This window comes from Caretta caretta, chromosome 25 (assembly GCF_965140235.1).
Source record: "Caretta caretta isolate rCarCar2 chromosome 25, rCarCar1.hap1, whole genome shotgun sequence".
Lineage (NCBI taxonomy): Eukaryota > Metazoa > Chordata > Testudines > Cheloniidae > Caretta > Caretta caretta.
In genome coordinates, this window is record NC_134230.1 from 3795829 (window position 1) to 3809881 (window position 14053).

The following is a 14053-nucleotide window of genomic DNA, read 5'->3' on the forward strand; positions in this document are numbered from 1 at the left end:
GATTCCATGTGTAATTAATTGCTAACATTGATCAGAAAGAACTGCCTCCTTTTTAGTAATTTCTACCAAATCGTCAACTGATATCTACCTAATCACAGGGAGCCAATCTGAAAGGCTTTTGGAGGATGATTCCATTTGTCATTGATTATTAGCATTGATCAGTTATAACGTTCTCTTCTTTAGCAATTTTCACGATAAATCTCTGCCAAATGCCGCAGAGAGAATAGACTTGCTTTTTGGTGGATGGTTCCATGAGAAAGACCTCAGGATACCTGATTACGAATGACGTTCTCATTCTGAGTAATTTTCGCAAACTGCTCTGTACCGTCTGACGAGAAGTGAATCCTCGGGGCTTTCAGGAAGATTCCCTCTCAAATTTCTCTGTCGCACAGGTCAAAGATGAATTTCTCTAGTTTAGTACATTTCAAGAAACGATTTCTTCCAAATCACCAGCAGGGGATCGAAAAGCGTTTTGGCGAATCATTCGAGGAGAAATTGATGACTAGTACTTGTCAATAATGTATGTCTCATTAGGAGTACTTTTCTTGAACAGATCTCTACCAAATGATCAGGCGAGACTACGTATGGCTTTTCGAGGAAGAGTGCATGAGACATCAACGGCTACATCTGATTCGTAATGAATGTCTCATTTTTAGCAATTTACACTACCCATCTGTATGTGTGACGTGTTCTGTGTGTGTGTGCGTCGGTGTCGTGCTGTGTGTGTTGTCTTGGGTGGCCACACAGGGTAATGCACAAAGCATTCCCCTCCTGGAGGAAGAGTGACACGACGTGGCCACTCAGGAGTAACACACAAACAATCCCCCGCCTCCCACCCCCCACCCCGGAGCAACAGTGATGTGTGTGGCCAATTCCGGTCATGCAGAAAGCATTTCCCTCCTGGAGCAACAGTGACACTGGGTGGCCACTTGGAGTAATGCAGAAAGCATTTCCCTCACGGAGCAATGGTGACACTGCGTGGCCAATTCAGGTAGTGCTCAAATCATTTCCCTCCTGGAGCAACAGTGACACCGGGCAGCCCCTTGGAGTAATACACACAAATCATTTCCTCACGGAGCACCAGTTGCACAAACTGAGTTTAATAATAAATAATAATAATAAAACTAAACAAAAAATAGATAGCTAGATTTTCAGTGATTAGAAGGGATAGCAAACAGAAGAAGGCAGATTGCTAAGCAACTACAAATACGCACGCATACTGAGCCTAAGATCTTCAACAGACTGGATTCAAGAAGTAATTTCCCATCCTACATGTCTTTCGGCAACTTGAAGAGTTTCTGTAGCTTAGACTTCCCGTTGTTTCTCTTTACAGACTACACTCCTGTTTCAGGCTGAACTTCCCCCTTCTCATTTTCTTTGTCACTTCAGGTACATTCAGCAGCCTTTCTACTGCCCTGCATGATTTTCATCCGCTCCGACTTTTCCATGGCTCCCGAGACCTCCCTTGTGGGAATGCACACCTACCCGTGTCCTGTGAAGGGACACGGCACGAGGAGAGAAGAGGAGAGAAGAGAAAGAGCGAGTTGGCGAACACAGGAGAGAAAAGAGAGAAACATGAGAGCAAGGCGGGCAACTCACCACCTGGAGTCATCCTCCTGGATCCAAGCTTCAGTTGTGGAGAAGACACCGTTCCTGACCAGAGAAACGAGCAGCCTCTGAAAATGGAACCTTTTCTCCCTCGTAACCACAGCTGATCAGGAACCTTTTCTTACACACCGAACCCTAATGGACGGGGCTTCCCGACCCGGACTCAGGTGGGGCGTGAGCAGAGCCCTCACCAAACCAGACACTTCTCTCACCGAGACTGGCGAGAGCTCGGCTCCCAGATGGAGGGCTCTTGCCTGGTATCCCCAACGGTCACAGGCTCGCTGCTCTCACTCACATTCCGTCGCATGAGGGCAGTAGACGCTGAGGCTTGACTTCTTTTTCCTTGCTACTAAACCCAGCCCAAGGGGAAAAAACCAAGTAAGTTACCATTCTAAGTCGGCAACGTCTCGGAGGCTCCTCTCTTTGCCTCTCCCACACGGCGGGGATCCGCCCTCCACTCTCCTCCCATTCCACCTGGAGCATCCCAACCAAAATCTCCTTTTCTAACGGCACCCCACAGAGTCACTCTGCTCAAGAGACTCTGGCCCCTCCCCACCTTCATCCCCCCGAGCCCCGTCCCCAGCGAGGACGCCCACGGCCGCTGAGGAGGACGACGACAGCGAGTGCGGACGAGGAACTGGAAGCACTGACCTGGCAGCCAGGTCTGCAGAGGGCAGAGAGCGGAGGCCTGGTTCCGCCTCCTTGGAAAGAGGCCCAAGCGGCTCAGGCCCCCTCCTGCCGTCTTCCCCTCCGGCGAGAGCTCCGGCACCATTCCTCGCCAGAGCCGCTGCGAAAGCCGAGCCGGAGCCCTCGCTCCACAGCGCTCGACATGTTGTGGGTCGTCTTGTGTTGCGTGTGACATGTTGTGGGTCATTTTGTGTTGAGTGAGTGTGTGTTTGTGAGTTGTTGTGGGTCGTCTGTGTGATGTTTTTTGTGTGATGCTTTCCGTGTCGCGGTGTGTGTGTGTCTTTGTCGTGTGTTATTTTTGGGTGTCGTGTTCTGTGCCCTTCTGTGTCATCGTATCGAAAAGCATTTTGGTTAATCATTCGAGGAGAGCTTTTGCACTAGTACTTGTCAATAATTTAAGTCTCCTTCGGAGTAATTTTCTTGAACCAATCGCTACGAACTCACCAGGAGAGACGCTGGATTGCTGGAGTCTTTACCACTAGGGACTTGTAAAGAATGATTTTCTACCTTGAGCCATTTGTACGAACCGATCTGTTCCAACGCACCAAGGGAGAATGCCTTTGCTTTTCTGCTGGAGGATTCCGTGGGAAATTTATCAGAAGACGGATGAGGAATGAATTGTCTCATTCCTAGTCATTTTCACGAACCGATTTTGTCCAAATCTCCAGGAGCTAATTATGACTATAGTCCGGAGGATGATTCCATGTGTAATTAATTGCGAACATTGATCAGAAAGAACTGCCTCCTTTTTAGTAATTTCTACCAAATCGTCAACTGATATCTACCTAATCACAAGGAGCCAATCTGAAAGGCTTTTGGAGGATGATTCCATTTGTCATTGATTATTAGCATTGATCAGTTATAACGTTCTCTTTTTTAGCAATTTTCACGATAAATCTCTGCCAAATGCCGAAGAGAGAATAGACTTGCTTTTTGGTGGATGGTTCCATGAGAAAGACATCAGGATACCTGATTACGAATGACGTTCTCATTTTGATTAATTTTCGCAAACTGCTCTGTACCGTGTGACGAGAAGTGACTCCTCGGGGCTTTCAGGAATATTCCCTTTCAAATAATTTGCATATAGCCATAAATGTCATCTTATAAACAAGTGTTTATTTAGCACTGGTGAATGGAGTCTCTTGTTCATCTTCTAGGGGGCAAACATTGCCCCCATTACCCTGCCCTGGCAGTCTGCTCAGCCCTATTCTGGGGTGACACCTTCTACGGGTGGTTTAGTGTCCAGAGCCCAGGCAGTTCTTGGCTTCTCTGCTGTCCAGGAAACCTTAATTCAGCCCGCTCATGCATATGGAGGGAGGGTTATCATTGCTCATATAGGAGGGACAGGCTCCCAGCTCTCAGTGCCAATTTCTGGCACCACATCGCCCTTTGGTCACCAGGAAGCAAAACTGCAAGGTACGTTTTGGTCGGCACTTGCTGCCCTGGAAGAGCTGTGTGAGAATGGCACGTGCTCACTGGAGGTGGAATTGTAATCATAGCACCAGCCTCTAACACCCCTTCTGAGCACTTGTGAACTTGGCCAAGTGGAGGTATATTTTGTGAGGAAAGGCACATCCCTGACATCAGAGCATCTGCCCTCCCCCCGTCCATGCACACACACTCCATGCTCCCAAAGTTCAAATCCCTGGGCCAAAGCATAGAGGTACAAGAGCTTCTCAATGAAATGGCTACATGAACTTTTTACTATTGGCAAAACAATTTATTTTTCCCTAACATCATTCTCAGAAATGGCCAAACTCTTCTAGCTGAACTTAAACCAGAAAACCCAGAGAGCAGCAGCCTGAGGCAGGCACCCATGAAAAGAACATTAAGATGCAATGACAAGCACTCAGAATTAGTGCTGTCTGTTCAATCTTCATTCAGCCCCCTTGTGTGCATGCATTTTAATACTGTCTTGAATTACAGATTCACATCCTATTTTTCCTGCATGAGTGATCAGCAGGGCTTAAATGCAGGTTTTACAGACCTGTCCCACTTGAGTTAAAGGATCAGCTTGTAGAAGAAGTAGTCTGTTATGCTCTGTATGGCCCAACCTTTAGAGAGAACGTGACTTTGCCAGGGAGGCAGCTGTGAAACGTTGGGTATCAGGATTTCTCAGATGCTTCTTTTCACTTCCAAGGTGCTTCATGTCCAATTCCTACACTACATATCATCGTCATTCACGATTGAACTGTTGATACTCATCTCTGATTCACCCATGATGCAGGCCTCCTTTGCCCACTTGTCAACTTTTCAAACGAGCCCTTTCATTTTTTCTCATTTTGACTCAAAATTGAATTTTTTTTCTTTGTTTGTTCTCACTGAAATGAAAAGATGAAACATTTCAAGTTGGGTCAAATTAAACCTTTTAGATGCCCATTCAACCTGAAATGTTGACATGAACCACTTGGACATTTCAGAATTCTTCTTCTTCTTCCCCCCCGCTCATAATTTTTTTGGCCAAATAGTTTCTGCACCCTGAAAAAAATACCAGCTCTATTCCTAAGTGCAACAGTAACACAAATGAGTAACTAACAATATATATTCCTAGCTGTGTGAGCAGAACTTAGTCTATTGGTTTGATGAGTGGTGCCACAAACTGGTGGCACAGCTGTTGAGAAAGGTGATTTGTCTGAGTGGCTAAGCCAGGGCTATGTCATATTAGAGATCTGGGCTCAATACCTAGCTCTTCATGAAATTACTCTGTGTTACCTTATTTGTAAGATGAGAGAGTAATTGTTGCCTGTCTCCAGGGACAATGTGATAAGGCTTGTGTGAACCCATCAGAAATCCTACCAGTTTTCAAGAGAAGTGAAAGTAGACACTGTGCTCTGTGCCCCTTTAATAATAGAAACATAGAATATCAGTGTTGGAAGGGAACTCAGGAGGTCATCTAGTCCAACCCCCTGCTCAAAGCAGGACCAATCCCCAACTAAATCATCCCAGCCAGGGCTTTGTCAAGCCTGACCTTAAAAACCTCTAAGGAAGGAGATTCCACCACCTCCCTAGGTAACCCATTCCAGTGCTTCACCACCCTCCTAGTGAAAAAGTTTTTCCTAATATCCAACCTAAATCTCCCCCACTGCAACTTGAGACCATTACTCTTCGTTCTGTCATCTGCTACCACTGAGAACAGTCTAGATCCATCCTCTTTGGAACCCCTTTTCAGGTAGTTGAAAGCAGCTATCAAATCCCCCACTCATTCTTCTCTTCTGCAGACTAAACAATCCCAGTTCCCTCAGCCTCTCCTCATGAGTCATGTGTTCCAGTTCCCTAGTCATTTTTGTTGCCCTCTGCTGGACATTTTCCAATTTTTCCACATCCTTCTTGTAGTGTGGGACCCAAAACTGGACACAGTACTCCAGATGAGACCTCACCAATGTCGAATACAGGGGAATGATCACATCTTTCGATCAGCTGGCAATGCCCCTACTTATACAGCCCAAAATGCCATTGGCCTTCTTGGCAACAAGGGCACACTGTTGACTCATATCCAGCTTCTCATCCACCGTAGAATCATAGAATATCAGGGTTGGAAGGGACCTCAGGAGGTCATCTCGTCCAACCTCCTGCTCAAAGCAGGACCAACCCCCAGTTTTTGCCCCAGATCCCAAATCGCCCCCTCAAGGATTGAACTCACAACCCTGGGTTTAGCAGGCCAATGCTCAAACCACTGAGCTATCCCTCCCCCCTGTAACTCCTAGGTACTCTTCTGCAGAACTGCTGCCGAGCCATTCGGTCCCTAGTCTGTAGCGGTGCATGGGATTCTTCGGTCCTAAGTGCATGACTCTGCACTTGTTCTTGTTGAACCTCATCAGATTTCTTTTGGCCCAATTTTCTAATTTGTCTAGGTCCCTCTGTATCCTATCCCTACCCTCCAGCATATCTACCTCTCTTCCCAGTTTAGTGTCATCTGAAAACTTGCTGAGGATGCAATGCACACCATCCTCCAGATCATTAATGAAGATATTGAACAAAACCATCCCCAGGACCGACCCTTGGGGCACTCCACTTGATACTGGCTGCCAACTAGATATGGAGTCATTGATCACTACCCATTGAGCCCAACAATCTAGTCAGCTTTCTATCCACCTTATTGTCCATTCATCCAGCCCATACTTCTTTAACTTACTGGCAAGAATACGGTGGGAGACCGTGTCAAAAGCTTTGCTAAAGTCAAGGAACAACACATCCACTGCTTTCCCCTCATCCACAGAGCCAGTTATCTCGTCACAGAAGGCAATTCGATTAGTCAGGCATGACTTGCCCTTGGTGAATCCATGCTGACTGTTCCTGATCATTTTTCTCTCCTCTAAGTGCTTCAGAATTGATTCCTTGAGGACATGCTCCATGATTTTTCCAGGGACTGAGGTGAGGCTGATTGGCCTGTAGTTCCCAGGATCCTCCTTCTTCCCTTTTTTAAAGATGGGCACTACAATAGCCTTTTTCCAGTAGTCTGGGACTTCCCCCAATCGCCATGAGTTTTCAAAGATAATGGCCAATGGCTCTGCAATCACATCCGCCAACTCCTTTAGCACTCTCGGATGTGGCACATCCGGCCCCATGGACTTGTGCTCCTCCAGCTTTTCTAAATAGTCCCGAACCACTTCTTTCTCCACAGAGGGCTGGTCACCTCCTCCCCATGCTGTGCTGCCTAGTGCAGTAGTCTGGGAGCTGACCTTGTACATGAAGACAGAGGCAAAAAAAGCATTGAGTACATTAGCTTTTTCCACCTCCTCTGTCACTAGGTTGCCTCCCTCATTCAGTAAGGGGCCCACACTTTCCTTGACTTTCTTCTTGTTGCCAACATACCTGAAGAAACCCTTCTTGTTACTCTTAACATCCCAAGGCAAAGAGAATTCTGTAGGGCTAGCTCCCCCCACATACATATCTTTGACATTCTTCCGAGCAGTGAGAGGGCATCAAAATGCTGGACAGTTAGCACTCTGCCAGTTTAACACCTATGTACCAATTAAGTGTCACTTAAACTTCGAGTAAAAGGGGGAATTTCACCCGCAGTGAATATGACTATGGAGAGTTAATCTAGGGTCAGATTCTGCACTCAACTACCTCATTGAAGCCAATGAACGTGCACAGGGTGAAGTGCAGAGTAGGGCCCCACAAGAGTAAGTGTTATTAAAATATCTGTGTGTTTTGGGATGGCAAAGTCAGGAGTCCCAGCAGTAATGTGCTGGCTTTTCCTGTGCAGCTGGGGAGCCAAACCCCCATTCACTGAGAAAGGGTTAACAATCAAAGCCTGGGACTGGGGGCCAGATTCACAAAGGGACTTAGGTTCCTAAATCTCAGAATCAGGTCTCACTGGGATTCACAAAACCCCTGTTCAGCTGCCCCCAAACCCTATAGGCACCTACAATTGTTTTTGCAGTAAAAATTCCCTAGGCACCTCTGTGCATGGGCATGGCAGCCCCACATCCAGATGCCCATGCCGCAGAGCGATACATGACCTAGGGGAAGATAGGCGTTCCGCTGTCTAACTCACTTGCAGGGCCTGATCGTAGGCATACTCAGAACTCACCTATTCGATCAGGCCCCATAGTCAAGCTTACACAAAACAGGGCAACTTGTCTCACATCTCTTAGCCCCATGCCCAGTGTACTCGCTTGGGATGTAGGAGATCTCTGGGTCATATAGTCCCTGAGATGGTGTGGAAGAAGGGATCAAAACAGGGATCTGCCACTGTCAAACTGTCTGGAGTGACTCACAAATGTGGGTGCCAACCTCAGGACAGGTTGTTACAAGCCAGGGCTGTGTGTTCTATGATTAGATTTCACCAACCAAGTATCAAATCAGAACTTCTAAAGCACTAAAACAATCTTAACACGGAGTCACAGACAGTCCCCTTGGGCACTGAGGATTATCTTACCACTCAAGTGGGCCTGCCTTTATGATAGATGTTCCCTTACCCCCAAAATTACAACAATACTCAGATTTACTCCCAGTTCCAAAGGACCAGTCACTTACCCAAGTCAAATGCTCACTAGATCTCTCATCAAAGAGAGCACTTGTAGCCAACCCTGTAATAAACTAACTAAAGGTTTATTAACTAGGAAAAAGCAATTAGAGACTTATTTACAAGGTTAAATCAGGTGAACATACTTATACAGGAGTTACAGTATTAGGTTTCAAAAAGTAATAGAAGCTGCTGTAACATACAAGCTCTATTGTCTTTTAGGCTAACTCAAGCTAAATAGAATCATAGAATATCAGGGTTGGAAGGGACCTCTGGAGGACATCTAGTCTAACCCCCTGCCCAGAGCAGGACCAATCCCCCACGAAATCATCCCAGCCAGGGCTTTGTCAAGCCTGACCTTAAAAACTTCTAAGGAAGAGGATTCCACCACCTCCCTAGGTAACGCATTCCAGTGTTTCACCACCCTCCTAGTGAAAAAGTTTTTCCTAATATCCAACCTAAATCTCCCCCACTGCAACTTGAGACCATTACTCTTTGTCCTGTCATCTGCTATCACTGAGAATAGTCTAGATCCATCCTCTTTGGATCCACCTTTCATGTAGTTAAAAGCAGCTATCAAATCCCCCCTCATTCTTCTCTTACGCAGACTAAACAATCCCAGTTCCCTAAGCCTCTCCTCATAAGTCATGAGTTCTAGACCCCTAATCATTTTTGTTGCCCTTCGCTGGACTCTCTCCAATTTCTCCACATCCTTCTTATAGTGTGGGACCCAAAACTCGACACAGTACTCCAGATGAGGCCTCACCTATGTTGAACAGAGGGGAACGATCACGTCCCTCGATCTGCTGGCAATGCCCCTACTTATACATCCCAAAATGCCAATGGCCTTCTTGGCAACAAGGGCACACTGTTGACTCATATCCAGTTTCTCGTCCACTGTCACCCCTAGGTCCCTCTCTGCAGAACTGCTGCCTAGCCATTCGGTCCCTAGTCTGTAGCGTTGCATGGGACTCTTCTGTCCTAAGAGCAGGACTCTTCACTTGTCCTTGTTGAACCTCATCAGATTTCTTTTGGCCCAATCCTCCAATTTGTCTAGGTCCCGCTGTATCCTATCCCTACCCTCCAGCATATCGACCACTCCTCCCAGTTTAGTGTCATCCGCAAACTTGCTGAGGGTGCAATTCACACCATCCTCCAGATCATTTATGAAGATATTGAACAAAACTGGCCCCAGCACCGACCCTTGGGGCACTCCGCTAGATTCCGGCTGCGAAGTAGACATGGAGCCATTGATCACTACCCGTTGAGCTCGACAATCTAGCCAACTTTGTAGTCACCTTGTAGTGCATCCATCCAGCCCATACTTCCTTAACTTGCTGACAAGAATACTGTGGGAGACCATGTCAAAAGCTTTGCTAAAGTCAAGGAATAACACATCCACTGCTTTCCCTTCATTCACAGAACCAGTTATCTCATCACAGAAAGCAATTCGATTAGTCAAGCATTACTTTCCCTTGGTGAATCCATGCTGACTGTTCCTGATCACTTTCCTCTCTAAGTGCTTCAGAATTGATTCCTTGAGGAACTGCTCCATGATTTTTCCAGGGACTGAGGTGAGGCTGATTGGCCTGTAGTTCCCAGGATCCTCCTTCTTCCCTTTTTTAAAGATGGGCACTACGTTAGCCTTTTTCCAGTCATCCGGGACTTCCCCTTATCGCCAACAGTTTTCAAAGACAATGGCCAATGGCTCTGCAATCACATCCGCCAATTCCTTTAGCACTCTTGGATGCAACGCATCTGGCCCCATGGACTTGTGCACATCCAGCTTTTCTAAATAGTACCAAACCACTTCTTTCTCCACAGAGGGCTGGCCACCTCCTCCCCATGCTGTGATGCCCAGTGCAGTAGTCTGGGAGCTGACCTTGTACATGAAGACAGAGGCAAAAAAAGCATTGAGTACATTAGCTTTTTCCACATCCTCTGTTACTAGGTTGCCTCCCTCATTCAGTAAGGGGCCCACACTTTCCTTGACTTTCTTCTTGTTGCCAACATACCTGAAGAAACCCTTCTTGTTACTCTTAACATCTCTCGCTAGCTGCAACTCCAGGTGTGATTTGGCCTTCCTGATTTCACTCCTACATGCCCAAGCAATATTTTTATACTCATCCCTGGTCATGTGTCCAATCTTCCACTTCTTGTAAGCCTCTTTTTTGTGTTTAAGATCAGCAAGGATTTCACTGTTAAGCCAAGCCGGTCACCTGCCATATTTACTATTCTTTCTACACATCGGGATGGTTTGTCCCTGTAACCTCAATAAGGATTCTTTAAAATACAGCCAGCTCTCCTGGACTCCTTTCCCCCTCATGTTATTCTTCCAGGGGATCCTGCCCATCAGTTCCCGGAGGGAGTCAAACTCTGCTTTTCTGAAGTCCAGGGTCCGTATTCTGCTGCTTTCCTTTCTTCCTTGTGTCAGGATCCTGAACTCAACCATCTCATGGTCACTGCCTCCCAGGTTCCCATCCACTTTTGCTTCCCCTACTAATTCTTCCCAGTTTGAGAGCTGCAGGTCAAGAAGAGCTCCGTCCCTAGTTGGTTCCTCCAGCACTTACACCAGGAAATTGTCCCCTACATTTTCCAAAAACTTCCTGGATTGGAAATAGTGGAGGATCCCTTGCTTATGCTTCGAAGTCTGCTTTGAAGTCCAAGCAGTGTAGGGATAACAATTTCTTTTTGTCAGGATTTTTATTCCCTTCCCCCAGAGTTCAAGCTGTGATGGGATGAGCATTTGTGCGCATCCTCTCTTCGTGGGTGTGAGGAAAACAATCAAAGACGTGTTTTGTCCACTGAGTCTAGCCATGAGTGGTTTTTAAAATCAGTTTCTGATCAGTGATCTCTCTGAATGGCCCAGCTCATTTTATCCTGTTGTGGTCTATCTAGGTTCTTATATGGCATTCATCACTGTAATATCTGAGTGCCTCCAGCAGGGCATTATGCAACATGACTAACACTGGTCATGTGTCTGTTCTCATCCTTGCCCCAGGGGAGAAGGGTGTGCAGGGAGTGTCTTGTTTTGGAATTTGAATATATTTTCTCTGAACACACATGTACATATGTTGCTGTCTGTTTCTGCTAGAGGAGGCAAGGTCAAAGAAATGCTCCTTGCCCTTGCATGAAGGTGGGGACATTTGTGATGGCCCTTGGTTCCTGGGGAGTTCATCCCACATCCTTGGACTGGATCCCACACAGATGAGCTTTACCCTTATGTTTCAGAGTGGTAGCCATGTTAGTCTGTATCAGCAAAAACAACGAGAAGTCCTTGTGGTAGACTTACAAATTTATTTGGGCATAAGCTTTCGTGGGCTAGAACCCACTTCATCAGATGCATAGAGTGGAAAATACAGGAGCAGGTATAAATAAATGAAAAGATGGGAGTTGCCTTACCAAGTGTGAGTCAGTCTAATGAGACAATTCAATTAACAGTAGGATACCAAGGGAGGGCAGGCATAGGTGCAGGAACTAGGGGTGAGAGGGATGCTGCAGCTTGAAATGGTTTCCATCATATACAGGATTCACAGTTTGGTTCAATGGTTCCCAGCACCCCCACTATACAAACTGTTCCAGCAGCCCTGAGGGCAGGCGGTGTGGTGCCAGCCCGAGCCGGGGTCACCACACAGGGGGACTGGAGCTGCCAGCACACAAATAGGAGGAAGCAGAAGGAGGGACCTGGGGGCGGGGCATGAGGAGGGCCACACCTGGCTGAGGCCAATTTATCAACATCCTTTTTAAACTGAGGGGCACCAGAACTGGACACAGTATTCCCACAGCAGTTGCACCAGTGCCAAACACAGAGATAAAAAACCTCTTTACTCCGACTTGAGTTTCCTGTTTATACATCCCAGGGTTGCATCATCTCTTTTGGCCACAGTGTCACTTTTAGAGCTCATGTTTAGCTGATTATTCATCACGACCCCCAAATCTTTTTCAATGTCACTGCTTCCCAGGATAGTCTCCCATACCATGAATTTGGCCTCCATTCTTTGTTTCTAAATGTATACATTTACACATAGCTGCATTATAAAACATATTGTTTGCTTCAGTCCAGTTTAACCAAGTGATCCAGATCACTCTGAATCAGTGACCTGTCCTCTTTGTTATTTACCATCCCCCCAATTGTTGTGTCATCTGCAAACTTGATCAGTGATAATTTTATGTTTTCTTCCAGGTCATTGATAAAACGTAAAATAGAGCAGTGCCAAGAACTAATCCCTGGCGGTCCCAACTGGAAACACACCTACTTGATGACAATTCCCTATTTATCATTACATTTTGAGACCTATCAGTTCACTAGTTTTCAATCAATTTAATGTGTTTGCCATGTTAATTTTTTATCATTCTAGCTTTTTAATCAACATATCATGTGCTACCAAGTCAAACAGCTTACAGAAATCTAAATGTATTGTGTCAATACTATTACCATTATCAACTAACTTGTAACTCATCAAAAATAGGTATCAAATAAGTTTGACAGGATCTATTTTCCATAAACCCATGTTGATTTGTATTAATTACATTACCCTCCATTAACTCTTTATTAATGGAGTCTCATATCAGCTGCTTCACGGGGGAATGTGATGCTGTGCAGTGTTGGTAGTGTACATACATATCTACTATTGCTTTGATGTGATTTTAAGAGAGTTTAAAAGATTGTTAGAAGCTTGGATAAAACTTCCTGTTTCTTTCTTGTTTCCCAAGCACTTGCACAGCAGTGTAGTATAAAACCAAAATCTTAGTTAAATGATAATGTATTAAAACTAAAAGAGGCAGCCCTGCTGCCAGTAAATAGCCATTGTAATATTCATGAAAAGTGCAAACTAACAGTGAGGCCAGTCAGTGCAATCTCATAGGTTGTGGAATTGCCCATTGCCAGGGTCTCTGTTCTCTTGATCCCATGGATGCATGGGGGTTGAGTGAACAGGGTACATCTGCCCATGCACACTTCAATCCCAGGAGTGCATCGATGAGCCATGACCCACATCCTCCCAGCACTGTCCAGTGGCTGCATTGGCTGCTGGAGATGGTAGTAAGAGGTGAGTCCTGGTGCAGGTGTTAGAGTCTGCAGCCTTCTAGCATCAGTGCTTTTCAGTGAATATAACACAATTTGGGCCCCTTAGGTCAATGGGGTCAATAAGACTCAACTATGTACCATGAATTGCTCATAATTAAACAGAATTCAATTGCAGAGCCAGGATAAGAACCACATTCCGATACCTACCCTCCAAACCATTGTTACATAGTTGAACTTTAAAAATAATGATAATACAAGATGTCAGACAACCATCTCAATCAGAATTTATTTAATCAAAGTTTACTAGCCAAAGATTAATACAGCACCATTCAGAATACAGAAAGGAAGATTTTGTACTTTACCCAGCCAATCTGAAGTCTGCTTGTATGCATACATAGTCACATGCGTTGCTCTATGGCTAATTAATTTCCTGTCCATCATAGCTCTAGACCGTAATGTTTAACAAATTATATCATTTGTAAGTTCTGACACTACCATCTTTGGAGTGTCTCTCTTAGGGAGCAGCTGTTGCACAAGTAAAGTGCAGGTAAATTTTCAAACATGACTAGGAATCAGGTCTTATTTCTCTCATTATACATGTAGTGGGTAGAGCTGGGCAAATAACTAAGTTTTTGGTTTGGTGGCAGTTCCATGTTTTTAAATGTTGAATTGACACGAAAACAATTTTTTTTGACACTTTTGGCAAATTGAGGGGTTAAAAAAATCATTTGGCCTCAGACAAAACATTTCACTTTGATTTT